Genomic DNA, 15,674 nt, shown 5'->3' on the forward strand with positions numbered 1-15,674 from the left:
ATTGTAAAACACATTTGATACTGTAAAAATGCAATTTTGTAGCAGCTCTTCCCCTTTCAGAGATACTAACAGGCATCCTACTAAGAAATTGTGTGTCACTGACTAGATGTAGCTGACTTCCTGGTACCAGGAACTCTTACCTGATAGGCAAGTTTGAAGAGTGGGTATTGATGGCCACATATCATACTTCCCACCCCTTCACTGACTCTTGTCCAAGAATCAAAAGCCTTGCCTGCAGGGATATGCTAGAGCACTGAATTCTCTTCCAAGTACCTGCTATGCTGTCTGTCTGTATATGGCATTAATAATATTTCTAATAAACTCCTTACTTCCCAGGTACCTGGCTCAGTGCCATTATTGAACTCTCTCTTTCAAAACCTTCCATATCCTTATTAATCTGTTTCAGTATACCTCTTGACCTTCTCCAGACACTTTGAAGATCCAAAAAATTATTATTTAAGAATAATAAGAGTAGTTAAATTACACACATTAAATTAGTTCTAAATGGATATCAAATCAGTTCTATATTAATAGAATGGAGGTTTTAACATTGGGGAAAGTTCTTATATAAAATGTATAAGATAGATTTTTTTTCTATGAATTTTCCTATATCATAGTTAAACCAACTAAAAGCAGAGGATGAAAGAGAACAAATTCACAGGACACAGAAAAAGTGAAACAAAACATATCTGTGTCATGTACACTTAAAAGAAAGTCTGATTATTGATAGTCAGAAAAATAAGATTTTTTTTAATGCTTCCATCATTTTTGTTATTAATCTAGTCAGAATTCCTATTTCTTTCTCTTTCCTCTTCACTTTCTCATATCTGCTACTGGAAGTATATTATAGCAGGAATCCCTGACTTCATATGGTGTCATATTTGTCTTCTGTGCTAATTACTGTTGTTGATTATTTGTACATTTTGTGAAGATATATTGCATTGTTTGGTTTAATAAAGAGCTGAATTGTCAATAGCTAGGCAGAGGATACAGGCAAGACTTCCCAGCAGAGAGAGGGGGAGTAGAAGATGAATCTAGGCACCATGAAAGACGCCATGGAGATGCAGAACAAGTCCGACACACAGAATGGGAGAGAGGTAAAAGCCATGTGGTAGAATGTAGATTAATAAAAATATGAGTTAATTTACGTTATAAGAGCTAGTGGGACAAGCCTAAACCGAGGCTGAGCTCTCATAATTAATAAGAAGTCTCCAAGTCATTTTTTAGCTGGAGTTAGCTGGAGGGACAAAAGAAGAATTATTACAAATTACCCCACTATTAAAACCACACAAGATTAATTATTCCTGGAATTTTTAGTGTTTATAACAGGATTTCTTTAGAAAGCATATGTTTCATGAACTTACAGACTTAATACTAGGCATGTCCTGGGGACCATATCTTACTCTGTTGTATATTAATATAAAAGAATGCCTAAACAGACTGAATAATTTTTATGGAAAAGCTTTTATTTCGTCCTGGGCTGTAAGGTGGTGAAAGCAAGGCCAGGGGCTCATGTCTCTCAAGGCATGTCTTAATGCATCATCTCATGTCACAAGATAGAAAGACGGGTTAGAGGAGATATGGGAGTGGGCAGAAAGGCTACACACTGCCTTTTGTCAGGGACACATTCCTTAGATATTTTTTATTCCTATGATAAAGGCATTAATACATCAATCTCTAATGAACTTCCATGACTTACATTTTTTAACTTTCTTTTTATTTATTCCATGTGTCTTTTACATCATATATCTTGATCTCATTCAATTTCTGTCCCTTCACATCCACCCTCTGCCCTTGTACCCCCCCCCTCGCCAAATAAAACAAAATTCAAGAGAGAAAAGGGGAAAGGGGGGATTAAAATCTTGTCATGGAAACTGCAGTGTGACGCAGTGAGTATGCAGTAAATACCTTTGTCTATATATCTTTATTTGCAAGTGATCATTGCAAAAGAGTCATTGGTCTGATAGAGGTCTCTGGTTTCTACTATATCATAAACTTGGGCTCTCACCAGGACTCTTCTTGGGTAACCTCTTGTTGCCCTGTGCTATGATCTCCAGATCAGGCCACTTCATGTGCTCCAGCAGATCATAATGGATGTGGAGATGTTGGGGCAGATCAATCAAAGCCATGGTTCTGGGCCTGGGCAGCTGTAGGGATGGTTCACCTGCCAGTTCTTCCTGTCCTCACCACCAGGGGGTGCTCTCTAGCATTGCCCAGGCTAGTTCACCTCTTTTTTTTTTTTTTTTTTTTTTAATTTATTTTAATTTATTTTGCAATACAATTCAGTTCTACATATCAGCCACGGATTCCCTTGTTCTCCCCCCTCCCGTCCCCCTCACCTTCCCCCCAACGCCCCCCCCATTCCCATCTACTCCAGGGCAAAGCCTTCCCCACAGACTGAGGTCAACCTGGTAGACTCAGTCCAGGTAGGTCTAGTCCCCTCCTCCCAGGCCGAGCCAAGCAATCCTGCATAGGCCCCAGGTTTCAAACAGCCAACTCATGCAATGAGCACAAGATCTGGTCCCACTGCCTGGATGCCTCCCAAACAGATCAAGCCAATCAACTGTCTCACCCATTTGGAGGGCCTGATCCAGTGGGGACCCCTCAGCCATTGGTTCATAGTTCATGTGTTTCCATTCATTTGGCTATTTGTCCCTGTGCTTTATTCAACCTTGGTCTCCACAATTCTCGCTCATATAAACCCTCCTCATTCTCGCTAATTGGACTCCCAGAGATCCACCCGGGGCCTAGTCATGGATCTCTGCATCCAGATCCCTCAGTAGTTGGATGAGGTTTCTAGCACAACAATTAGGGTGTTTGGCCATCCCATCACCAGAGTAGGTCAGTTCGGGCTGTCTCTCGACCACTGCCAGCAGTCTGTTGTGTGGGTATCTTTGTGGATTTCTGGGGACCTCTCTAGCACTTTGCTTCTTCCTATTCTCATGTGGTCTTCATTTACCATGGTCTCCTATTCCTTGTTCTCCCTCTCTGTTGTTGATCCAGCTGGGATCTCCCGCTCCCCCAAGCTCTCTTTCCCTCAACCCTCGCTTTTCATTACCCTCTTAACAGCAATGAGATGGGGCCAGTTCTCCTGCTTTCACACCCTCAGGGTTGGCTCTCAGGACCAGCTCAGTTGTGTTGCCCAGGTGAGGTATAGGGGCTACTCTCTGGAGTGCTGGAGCTGATGAGGTGTAGGGACAGCATTCCCACTCTTATGGCCAGCTCCTCCACCTGTCTCAGGTGTTGATGAATAGGAGGTAAGTAGGGGGATGGCATCTCTCCTCAGTTCATACTACCACATGTCAGATGAGTAATGGGGACAGCTCTCCTTTGCTCAGAACATCAGGGCTGGGTCACCCTCACCTCCAACCACCAGGCAGCTCTGCAGTGCTGCCTAGGTGAGGGGCAGGGACAGTTTCTTGAGTGCTGCAGCTGCTAAAGGGAAGAAGGGTCAGTTCTCTCCTCTGCTGTAGGTGGTAAGGAGAAAGGGGGAAGGGCTGGCATCTGTCACCCTCCTATACCACCACGTGACAGACAAGCAGTGGAGACAGCTCTTCCACATTTAAAACATCAGGGCCAACAAGGCTGGCCCTATTGTGTTGCTCAGGCGAGCTGCAGGACCTGTTCTCTCAAGTGTTGCAGGCGGTGCGGGGGCTCTCTTGCTCTTGTGAACTCAGGTCCAGTTCTCAAACCTCCCTCAGGCATTGATAGGCAGGGGGTAAAGGGAAGGGGGGGCAACTCACCCTCACCCATGCCATCACAGGACTGATGGGTGATGGGGACAGCTCTATCTTGCTCACTATGTGGGGCTTGGCTTTCCCATACCTGTGCTAACAGGTTTGGCTCCATTCTGTTACAAGGTGCAGGCCCTGCTCTCCCAAATGTTCCAGCTGATGGGGGCCAGGGACAACTCTCCTGCTGTTTGTTGTAACCAGAGGGTCAGCTCTCCTGTCTGCCTCAGCACTGATGGGGGAGGGGAGAAGAGTGTCTCTCTCCAGTCCATGCCTCTATCTGGCAGATGAGGGGTGAGGCTAGGTCTCCTGCATTCACTACTTCGGGACTGGCTCACCCACACCTGCTCCAACAAGGTTGGCTCTATTGTGCTGCCCCTGGAAAGGTGCAGGGTCTGCTTTCCCAAATATTACAAATAATGGGGATCAAGTACAACTCTCCCACTCTTGTGACTACAGGGCCATCTCTTCCACCTACCCCAGGCATTGGTGAGGGATAGGGGAACAACTCTCTCCAGTCCATGCCACCTCAAGGCAGATGAGTTATGGGGACAGCTCTCCCTTGTTCACTACTTTAAGTCTGGATCACTCACACTTCCACCAACAAGGCTGGCTCTATTGTGACCTTATAATTTTTAATAAAGACTTAAGCCCACTTTGATGTTGCACTTTGTCTTGAGTTTTCAACATAAAATCATCAATGGTCCCATTCAACCTTAGTGCCCTGACCTTTGTTCTTACATGCAAAATCCACTCACTCCATCTCATTAGATTAAAATGTGACTTAAAGTAACATCAACTAATACACCCAACATTCAGAGTTTCATTTGAATCGACTAAATGAAAATCAAGGCAGAGTCACCCACAGAGAAATTTTTTCTGTCGTTGTTATCCAGGGAAATCAACAAGGCCTATGCTTCCAAAACATAGTGGTAAACAGATATGATTCACTTTCCATAAGGAAGAAATCAGCAAGCAGAAAGACCTATGCCATTTTAAGGCAGTTTCAAACCTAAAACAGAAAACTGAGTATATCTTTTGTTACTGTTTCATATCTTAGGCATAGTAGAGTAGATCTTGACTCCTCAAGGCTTTAAGATGTGTTTCTATAGCTTACATACCACGGGACACTTTTTAGCATTATAGTTTGAATCCTGATGGTTACATCTTTCTTGGGCTGGAGTTGCTTGAAAGGACTCTTCTGTTCTGAAGACTTAAGGATACCAAGGTTTGCAGCTTATTCCATCCAAAGTATTGTCCAGAGTAAATGGAAGAAAGCCTCATGGGATGTGGATGTCAATGAAGGAAGAAGCCAATAGTGGCAGTGGATGCTGAGGTGCCTCCCATGCTTCTCCATCAGCTGACAACTGAAAGTCCTAGCTAGTGCTAGTCTCTCAGAAGCTTTTATCACTACTATGCTCTTTATGAGCACCAGATCAAATAAGACTGTTAATAATTCCTAAAATCTATATTGCAATATAAATCTGCTATACTTTTTTTTGTTGTGATATAACATCATGACCAAAGTAAGTTATAGAAAAGTTTATTAAAGTTCCAAAAAGATTAGAGGATTAGGGTCCACCATGGCAGAGAAGCATGGCAAAAAGTGACAGGCACGGCAACAGGAGCAGGAAGCTGAGGTCACACATCAAAACCACAAGCACAAAGGTGAAATTGTTAAATGGAGGTGGCTCGGTAATTTTAAGTCTCAAAGCTTACCTTAGTGATGCTGTGGGATGTTCTGTATGGCAAATGTGTTGCTGATTAGTCAATAAATAAAACACTGATTGGCCATTGGCTAGGCAGGAAGTGTAGGCGGGACAAGGAGGAGAATAAATCTGGGAAGTGGAAGGCTGAGAGGGACACTGCCAGCCGCCACAATGACAAACAGCATGTGAAGATGCCGATAAGCCATGAGCCACGTGGCAAGGTATAGATTAATAGAAATGGATTAATTTAAGCTGTAAGAACAGTTAGCAAGAAGCCTGCCACGGCCATACAGTTTGTAACCAATAAAAGTCTCTGTGTTTACTTGGTTGGGTCTGACAGCTGTGGGACTGGCAGGTGACAGAGATTTGTGACATACATCCACCATCAAAGCCACACCTCCTAAGTCTTCCCAAACAGTACCACTAACTGGGGACTAAATATTCAAATATCCGAGCCCATTGGAAATGTTCTCATCCAAACTGTCACATTTTATTCCCTGGCTCTCCATAGACTCTTTAACATATTATAACTCAAAATGAATTTAGTTTCATTTCAAAAGCCACCATAGTCTTTCTCAGTTTCAACACTTCAAAAGCCCAAACTAAAGTCTCTTCTAAAATTCAAGGCAATCTCTCAAATATAAACCCAGTAAAATCTAAGACTAATTACTGACTTTCACTATATAATTAAAAAGAATATACATTATCATTCTAAAAAAGAGGAATGGGGCATAGTGAGGAAATATTGAACCAAGGCAAAAGCAAAATTCAGCAAGGAAGAAGACAAGTCTTGTAACTTTATGTCTGATGGCAGAAGATTTAGATGCCGCTTCCCTGAGAACCTTGATGCCTGAAACAACCATCTCTGACTTGGGCTGCTTCTACTTCATGCCTTCAGCTCTCCTTAGTAGATTCTCAGAAGATCCGGCATTTCCTATGTCTCAGGATTTTTCTGCAACCAAGGCTTAACTCTCTCTTATTGCCTTCATGTCAGGGATACCTTGTCACACATTGCCTGATCTCAGCAGGACAAAGAAACTGAAAAAAGAATCCAGAAGTGCACATATGGATACACACACCTGCACAAATATGCATCAAGAAGAAGCATTAGTCATCAAATTAAAAGATGACTAAATACCTGAAAACCAAAATTAAAAGCTATTTCTACAACCTCATAAATACTCAAGAAAGTCTAGAAACTCAAGGTCTCTATGCGTATCAGTTTAAGTGGTACCATTTTGCATGCCATCTTTTATTCTGTAAGTACCATGGTCTAGTAAGATGGACTTCTCTAGTGAGAAGTTAATCTTTCTGGAACTTGACTGCTTCTACCATCAAATATTTTGCATGGCTTTTTTTATCTTTCTCTTTGGAATCATTATACAAAGCACATACAACTAGTAATTAAAATTAAGCAAAAAGAAAAATTGCAATTCCAATGAAAAATTCCACTTATCCCATCAGGGCACTGTTGGCAGTGAAATAGCTCTTCAGAGTTTTCCAAAGAAAGTGTTTGTGCATTCAGCCCCTTTGGCTTCAAAGATACCTGGAAAGAAGAGGTAATCCTAGACTAGGAAGAATGTGGGATAATTTCAAGACTTTTTGTGATTAACTGTGCTGTGTTTTTAAAACAAAGTTGCCCTTGCAAAGTTTGCTCTGCAAATCGAGAAGTAGCACATGTTGAAAAATGCATACTATAATTAGTTTCTACAGTTTATTTAATTTTCCTCCTCTTATAAAAGGTTTCTCTTCCAGGGAATTTTAAATTTAAAATTTACTGATTGATTGGCAGTTCCACTCAGGATTAAGAAGAACATTAATATAATGTTCTTGTAAACATTTTGAGATATGTAACAGAAACTCATGGCAATCACATCTAATACACATATGCTGTAATTTTAATTAAAGAAGGAAATCATTAATTAACCTATATCACCCTTATGTAAAGAATCTGACACAGAACATGTTTAAAAAGACAATGTTTCCACGCGTGTCACTTAAAAAACCAATTCCAAATGAGGCTTAGCAAGGAATGAATCTCTAACTTTGAGGATTAACACAAGCCCAGCTCTACAAGAACTTTCTCAGGACAGTCTTTGCTTTTCATTCATTGGCAGAGATTCAACTCTTAAGTATCTTAGGCAGTTTTGTAACTGAAATGACAGAAAATATCAGGGAGAAGCCAAGCACGTCATCGGACACAGCTGCAAAGGGTAGAACTTTCAATTGCCGGATAAAGTACCAGGTTTACCTTAAACTTTGTGATTTCATTGATCTAAAAACACTAAGCATATTCAAGCAGAAGTGTCAAATTCAGGAGTAGGGAAGAGATGAAACTGCGAAGTGATGGGAGCTGGCATCAGGTAAGAATTGAAGGTGTGGGCTGGGGATGATCCAAATATATTAGATACATATACAAAATAACCAAGCAATAAATAGATTTCTTTCCCCTTCATCACGGGGGTCCTAGGGATCACATTCAGGTCATCAGGCTTGTCAGCAAGTGTCTTTATGTTCTGAGCCACTTTGCAGGCCCTTCATGATGTTTTGTGGTTAGATTGGTTAGACTAAAATTCTTAGGATGTTATTAATTCAGGCAAGCTAGTCATTAACATTAATTAGACATGTGATGTGATAGTGTTAATATTAATGAACAACTTGATTAGATGTATGTGTGTGATATGTTTGTATGTGTGTCTGAATGCATGTCTCTATTTGTCTGTGTCTTTATCCATGTGCATACATATATATTTATGTGTATGCTAGTGTCATTTCTGTATATGTGCACAATGCATAGATTATGTGTAAATACATATGTGTGTATGCAAATGTGCATGTGTACTTGTATGTATGCACATGTGTTTATGATTTTAGATCAATTTTAAAAAAGCATATTTTCAGGTTATTCTTTCAAACTATTTTTTTAATTTTAACTGACATCTGTGTCATTTTAAAAACATAAAAATATAAGTTGTTCTGTGACTTCCACAAAAATGGCACCTGAGTGCACATACATGCCTACATACATACACAAATAGATGCAATATTTTCTAAAATTAATCATTAAACTTGTTTACCTTAAAGTTCTAGTTGTGATACTTTTATTGAAATATTGGAGATGTTTTCACCAGAGTAGTGGTATGAAGACAAATAAGCATATGTTTGAGTACTTGGTGGAACTGTATGGGAAGGACAAGGAGGTGCAGGCTTGTTATAGGTATTGTATCACTGGAAACAGGCTTAGAGTTTTCAAAAGCCTAAGCCATGCCCAGTATCTCTCTACCTTGGTAGGAGACCCCAGCTATTGTCCCAGCTCCTTGCCTCCTTCTGAACTCCCTGCTGTGATGGGCATGGACTCTAATCTGAAGCAGTAAGTTCACAAAATACTTCCCTTTTTATTAATTTATGGTCAAGGTTGTCTTATCACAGCAACAGTATTTATTTTAAAAAATATTATAACATCTTTATCATCATAATAAAGTGAATTCCTTAATAATTCTTTATGAATTGAATTGTAATCTATAATTTCTAATTTAAAATATTTTATTTTCAAAGTCTGCTCTGAAGAGAAGGTATCTTCTGAAGATCCTCCTTATTAGCTAGCTTCTCAGGAGCTGTGTGTTGTAGTCTGGTTATCCTTTGCTTTACATCTAGTATCCACTTATGAGTGAGTACATACCATGTTTGTCTTTCTGAGTCTGGGTTACCTCACTCAGGATGATATTTTCTGGTTTTATCCATTTGCCTGCAAATTTCATGATATCATTGTTTTTCACAGCTGAGTAGTACTCCATTGTGTATTTGTGCCATATTTTCTTTATCCATTCTTCAGTTGAGGGGCATCTAGGTTGTTTCCAGGTTCTGGATACTACAAATCATGCTGCTATGAACATAGTTGAGCAAGTATCCTTGTGGTATGATTGAGCATTCCCTGGGTATATGCCCAAGAGTGGTATCATTGGGTCTTGAGGGAGATTGATTCCCAATTTTCTGAGAAATTGCCATACTGATTTCCAAAATGGCTGTACAAGCTTGCATTCCGACCAACAGTGGAGGAGTGTTCCCGTTGCTCCCCATCCTCTTCAACTTAAGCTGTCATGTGTGATTTTTATCTTAGTCATTCTGACATGTGTAAGATGATATCTCAGAGTTATCTTGATTTGCGTTTCCCTGATGACTAAGGACATTGAAAATTCCTTAAATGTCTTTCAGCCATTTGAGATTCTTCCATTGAGAATTCTCTGTTTAGCTCTGTAGCCCCCTTTTTAATTGGATTGTTTGGTATTTTGCTGTCTAGTTTCTTGAGTTCTTTATATATTTTGGAGATCAGCCCTCTGTCAGATGTATGGTTGGTGAAGATCTTTCCTCATTCTGTAGGCTGTCCTTTTGTCTTATTTACTATGTCCTTTGCTTTACAGATGATTCTCAGTTTCAGGGGAAATAGATGAAATATCCATGAGTAAACTGGGGAGTGAGGAGGAGAAATAAGGAGTAGGTGATAGGAGATGAGAACATAAGGAAATGGGATAGTAGAGCTGAAACAGGGATGGAGTGGGATAGCAATGAAAGAGATACCTTGATAGAGGGAGAAATCTGGTGCTGGGAAAGTTCCCAGGAATCCACAAGGATGACCCAAGCTTAAACTACTAGCAATAGTGTGTTGGGTGCCTGAACTGGCTTACCCCAGTATTCAGATTGGTGAATACCCTCACTGTCATCATAGAGCCTTCATCCAGTAGCTGATGGAAGCAGATACAGAGATTCACAGCCAAGCACCAGACTGAGTTCCAGGAGTCCAGTCAAAGAGAGGGAAGAGGGAATCTATGAGCCCTCTGTACAAGTGAGATAGTTGTGTAGCTTGATCTGCTTAAGGGGGCCGCTGGCAGTAGGATCAAGATCCATCCCTGGTGAATGAGCTGGTTTTTTGGAGCCCATTACCTGTGGTAGGACACCTTGCACACTCTTGGTGCAGAGGGAGGGGCTTGGTGCTGCCTCAACTGAATGTACCAGGTTCTGCTGACTCCCCATGGGAGGCCTTACCTTTTCAGAGGAGGGGATGGGGGAATGGTTGGGGGGGAAAGCTGGGAGGTGGCAGGAAGAGGGAAGAGAGGGTATCTGTGATTGGTGTGTAAAATGAATAAAAATTTATTAATAAGAAATAAAAACCAAGGTATCATTTTATTACTCCATGTTGTATTTACTAAAGAATTTTTGTTTAAATGTCAGTGTCTAAAAAATACTATGAACTAGTGTTGCTATATTCTAATTTTTCCTTGTTTTTAATTACTTGGCTCTCATTAATTTGTCATATTTATACATTTGTTATTGTATTAACATAATATATACATATGCTTTTTATTTTCTAAAATATTTATTTGTTTATTATGTATATATGAAAAGCATGCACATTTGTGTCACTATGTGCCTATGGAAATCAGAGGATAACTTGTAGGAGTTGGTTCTCGCTATCCACCATGTGGGTCTTGTAGATGGAACCTAAGTCATCAAGTTTGGCAGCAAGTGCCTATATCCACTGACCCATTTTTATGCCCTTGTATTATACATGTGTGGTTTTTTTTTTGTTTGTTTTTTGTTTTTTGTTTTTCGAGACAGTGTTTCTCTGTGTAGCTTTGCGTCTTTCCTGGAACTTGCTTTGGAGACCAGGCTGGCCTCGAACTCACAGAGATACGCCTGCCTCTGCCTCCCGAGTGCTGGGATCAAAGGCGTGCGACACCACCGCCTGGCTATACGTGTATTCTTTTTTGGTTTTTTTTGGATTTTTCGAGACAGGGTTTCTCTGTGTAGCTTTGCGCCTTTCCTGGAACTCACTTGGTAGTCCAGGCTGGCCTCGAACTCATAGAGATCCTCCTGGCTCTGCCTCCCGAGTGCTGGGATTAAAGGCGTGCGCCACCACCGCCCGGCCACGCCTTTAATCCCAGCACTCGGGAGGCAGAGCCAGGCGGAACTCTGTGAGTTCGAGGCCAGCCTGGTCTCCAAAGCGAGTTCCAGGAAAGGCGCAAAGCTACACAGAGAAACCCTGTCTCGAAAAAAAAAAAAAAAAAAAAAAAAAAAAGACGTAAGTTCTTTTTTTTTTGATAGACTTTTTTTATTTTTATTTTTATTTTGCAGTACAATTCAGTTCTACATATCAGCCACGGATTCCCTTGTTCTCCCCCCCTCCCGCCCCCCTCACCTCCCCCCAGCCCACCCCCCATTCCCACCTCCTCCAGGGCAAAGCCTTCCCCGAGGACTGAGATCAACCTGGTAGACTCAGTCCAGGCAGGTCTAGTCCCCTCCTCCTAGGCCGAGCCAAGTGACCCTGCATAGGCCCCAGGTTTCAAACAGCCAACTCATGCAATGAGCACAGGACCCGGTCCCACTGCCTGGATGCCTCCCAAACAGATCAAGCCAATCAACTGTCTCACCCATTTGGAGGGCCTGATCCAGTGGGGACCCCTCAGCCATTGGTTCATAGTTCATGTGTTTCCATTCGTTTGGCTGTTTGTCCCTTTGCTTTATCCAACCTTGGTCTCCACAATTCTCGCTCATATAAACCCTCCTCATTCTTGCTAATTGGACTCCCGGAGATCCACCCGGGACCTAGTCATGGATCTCTGCATCCAGATCCCTCAGTCATTGGATGAGATTTCTAGCACAACAATTAGGGTGTTTGGCCATCCCATCACCAGAGTAGGTCAGTTCGGGCTGTCTCTCGACCATTGCTGGCAGTCTGTTGTGTGGGTATCTTTGTGGATTTCTGTGGGCCTCTCTAGCACTTTGCTTCTTCCTATTCTCATGTGGTCTTCATATACCATGGTCTCCTGTTCCTTGTTCTCCCTCTCTGTTGTTGATCCAGCTGGGATCTCCCGCTCCCCCAAGCTCTCTTTCCCTCCATCCTTGCCCTTCATTACCCCCACTCATGTCCAGGCTGTTGATGTAGATCTCTTCCATTTCTCCATCATTGGGCGATCCCCGTGTCTTTCTTGGGGTCCTGTTTTCCAGGTAGCCTCCTTGGTGATGTGAGTAGCAGTCCAGTTCCACATCTAGTATCTAACAAGATAATAAAGTAGGAAAACAAATTTTATCTACTAATCTCAACAGAAATACTTGAAATGCAGACTTTCATATACAAACATACAGGTTAAAGAAAACGTGGAGAAGGAATGTTTAAGAATACACGTAGATAAAATTTGTTGTCCTACTTTATTATCTTGTTAATTTCTCATTTCTTTGAATTTTGCTACAGCAAAACTTTTCTTTTAATTCTTCTGCTTTGTGTTATATTACCATATTAATTTTTATAAGCTTAACTTCTTTTTTTTTTTTTTTTGAGACAAGGTTTCTCTGTGTAGCTTTGGAGCCTGTCCTGGATCTCGCTCTGTAGACTAGGCTGCTCTCGAACTCACAGAGATCCGCCTGCCTCTGCCTCCCAAGTGCCAGGATTAAAGGCGTGCGCCACCACTGCCCGGCATAAGCTTAACTTCTTTTATTAAATCTTTTTTTGATTATTTTTTGTGTGTGAAGACATTCTTATAAAATCAAATATCTAAAGTTAATTATTCAATTCAAAATGCCAGTATAAACATTCAGGTTCGAACTTATGTGTTGTTTTTCTCCTTTGCACTTCTAAGGAAATTAGTTAATAATCTGGTAGTTTCTCACTTTAGTAATTCTTTCCAAGGCTCATAATTTCTTCCTTCTTCCATCACAGCAAGTATTTTGAGCTTTGGTGTTTGCTGTTGGTGTTTGGTTTTGTACTTTGTTTGGGCAGTTATTTTGAGACAAGTTCTCACCCTGTAGCCCTGGCTATCCTAGAACTAATCATGTTGACCAAGCTGGCCTCTGACTCCCATGTGACAGGTTTAAAAGTATGTGTTACCATGACTGTCTTAGGGCACTATTCTGTACTACAAATCTTCCAAATTCTATTTTTTGTCTACTTATTTTTCCTGTGGACATTTAAAAAATGGTCAAATTGCCGGGCGGTGGTGGCGCACGCCTTTAATCCCAGCACTCAGGAGGCAGAGCCAGGTGGATCTCTGTGAGTTCGAGGCCAGCCTGGTCTCCAAAGCGAGTTCCAGGAAAGGCGCAAAGCTACACAGAGAAACCCTGTCTTGAAAAACCAAAAAAAAAAAAGGTCAAATATGTTCCAAATATAAGTAATTAAATTTATGCTTATTTGCATTATTATATAAATAATTAAATTTAGATGAAGCAAAACATTATGTCTTTAGGTTTCAAAATTTTTATAACAGCTTATTTAGTCAGCTGTATCTGTGGCTAAGGTACATTTCTTTGTCCTAAATAAAAATTCTTCAATGAGAAAAATGTATTCCTTTATAGCAATCCCAGTTAGTAACAAAACTCCAAATTTATATCTAATTTTTGAGGCTTTAAAACATGGTTTTATGAGATTTTAATTAAGACTAATTTATTTATTAAATAATATTTAGTATAATTTGTATTACATAGAATACATATACATGAACATGAAAAACATATATTGAACATCATGATGTATTGTCAGAACACAGGCCACAATGGAGATTTGTGAAATTTCTGAGCACTTCTGAGAAAACTCTAAGAAATTAAGACATGAGTCTTGTGACCTGAGTTTCTTCAGAACATAAATTGTTCTTGGAATGTGTTTGTGCTCCTATCAGCTGCACAGAGCAGTGAGTTTATTTCAACCTTCATTGTTCATGTGCCTCTGTGGAAAAACATTTTGCCTAGTGTGGCTTATCCTTCTGTTTGGACACCTTACTCGTGTGACTTCTGTTAATCCTCAGAGTCTAGATAATCTAATGCTCTGAATAAAGTTGGCTATTGCATGAGACTTTAGTCTACCTCGATTTTAGGCCCCATTTCCCCAGGTTCATGCCTCCAACTAGAGTCGTAATCAATGCATGTTTAGTTTCTCACAGAACTGACACAATATTTTTTGTTACTGACACAGTACTTTTGTTCATCCATTTTACTCTCTCAACTTGTCTTAATTACTGAAACAGGACTCCCACTTTAGAAGACCAAGTTCCCACTTTCATATTTAAACATAAAAACTTCAGATGTTAAACTTCTGTGATACTTTTTTAATTTGATAATGATTTTTAAACAAAAGATATTTATTTTTAGTGTGTGTGTGTGTGTGTGTGTGTGTGTGTGTGTGTGTGTGTGTGTGTGTGTGATGTGTTCTTACTGGTGGTATTCATATGCCACAGAGTTGTGTGGAGGTCAGGGTTCAGTCCCTGACCTAATTTTCTCTATGTACCTTTATGTGGGTTCTTGGTACTGAACTCAGATTGTTAGACTTGTATAGCAAGAGCTCTACACCCTGAGACATCTTGCTGACTACCCCCATAATGGTTATTATTAAGACTAGAAAAATATGGAATAAGTGAATCATCTAGAAAACATGCTTTATAGAAATAATGTAAAATTTACTGAATCAGGAGCTGGCTGGCAGTGGCACACACCTTTAATCCCAGCACTGGAGAGGCAGAGGCAGGCAGATCTCTGTGAGCTCAAGGCCAGCCTGGTATACAGAGCAAGATCCAGGACAGGCACCAAAAACTACACAGAGAAACACTGTCTCAAAAAATGAAAAAAAAATACTGAATCAAGAAGACAGATAACAAACTGAATTAAAAAATAATATTTTTAAGGCAGATATGTGACATGTTTTTTAAACCTAGCATTCAGAAAGTCAATGCAAGAGATTGGATGCAAAATCTAGACTAATTTATAGATGACAGCCCAGACTAGCCTAGAATACCCACGAGGAAAGAATCTCCAAATCAAAACAAGAGGCTAGAGAAACAGTCCAGCAATTAAGAGCTCTTGCTATTTATTCTTCCAGAGAATTGAAGTTTGGTTCTCAGTACCCATGTCAGGGTTTCCACAATCCCTAAACAGCAGCCTCAGTGGAGCCAAGGCCCTCTTGTGGCCTCTGTGGGTACTTGCACACATATGACACACATGCCCATACACATATAACAAAATAAAAATAAATGATAGTCCAATAATAAAAATAAAAATGCTATTAGCATGAATTTCATATATGAGATATTAATAGGATGAAACAGAATAAATTCCAAAATCCTGAATCTCAAAGTTGACTAATTAATCTTGGGCTTTAATTTTGTCATTTCATAACCAACAGGCTATTTTAATGCCTCCAATATATGCTATAACCTGTTGTCAAGACTTGCACAGATGGGTATGATCAGACTGTGCC

Source organism: Peromyscus californicus, unplaced genomic scaffold (genome assembly GCF_007827085.1).
Source record: "Peromyscus californicus insignis strain IS unplaced genomic scaffold, ASM782708v3 Scaffold_9__1_contigs__length_137607984, whole genome shotgun sequence".
Classification (NCBI taxonomy): domain Eukaryota; kingdom Metazoa; phylum Chordata; class Mammalia; order Rodentia; family Cricetidae; genus Peromyscus; species Peromyscus californicus.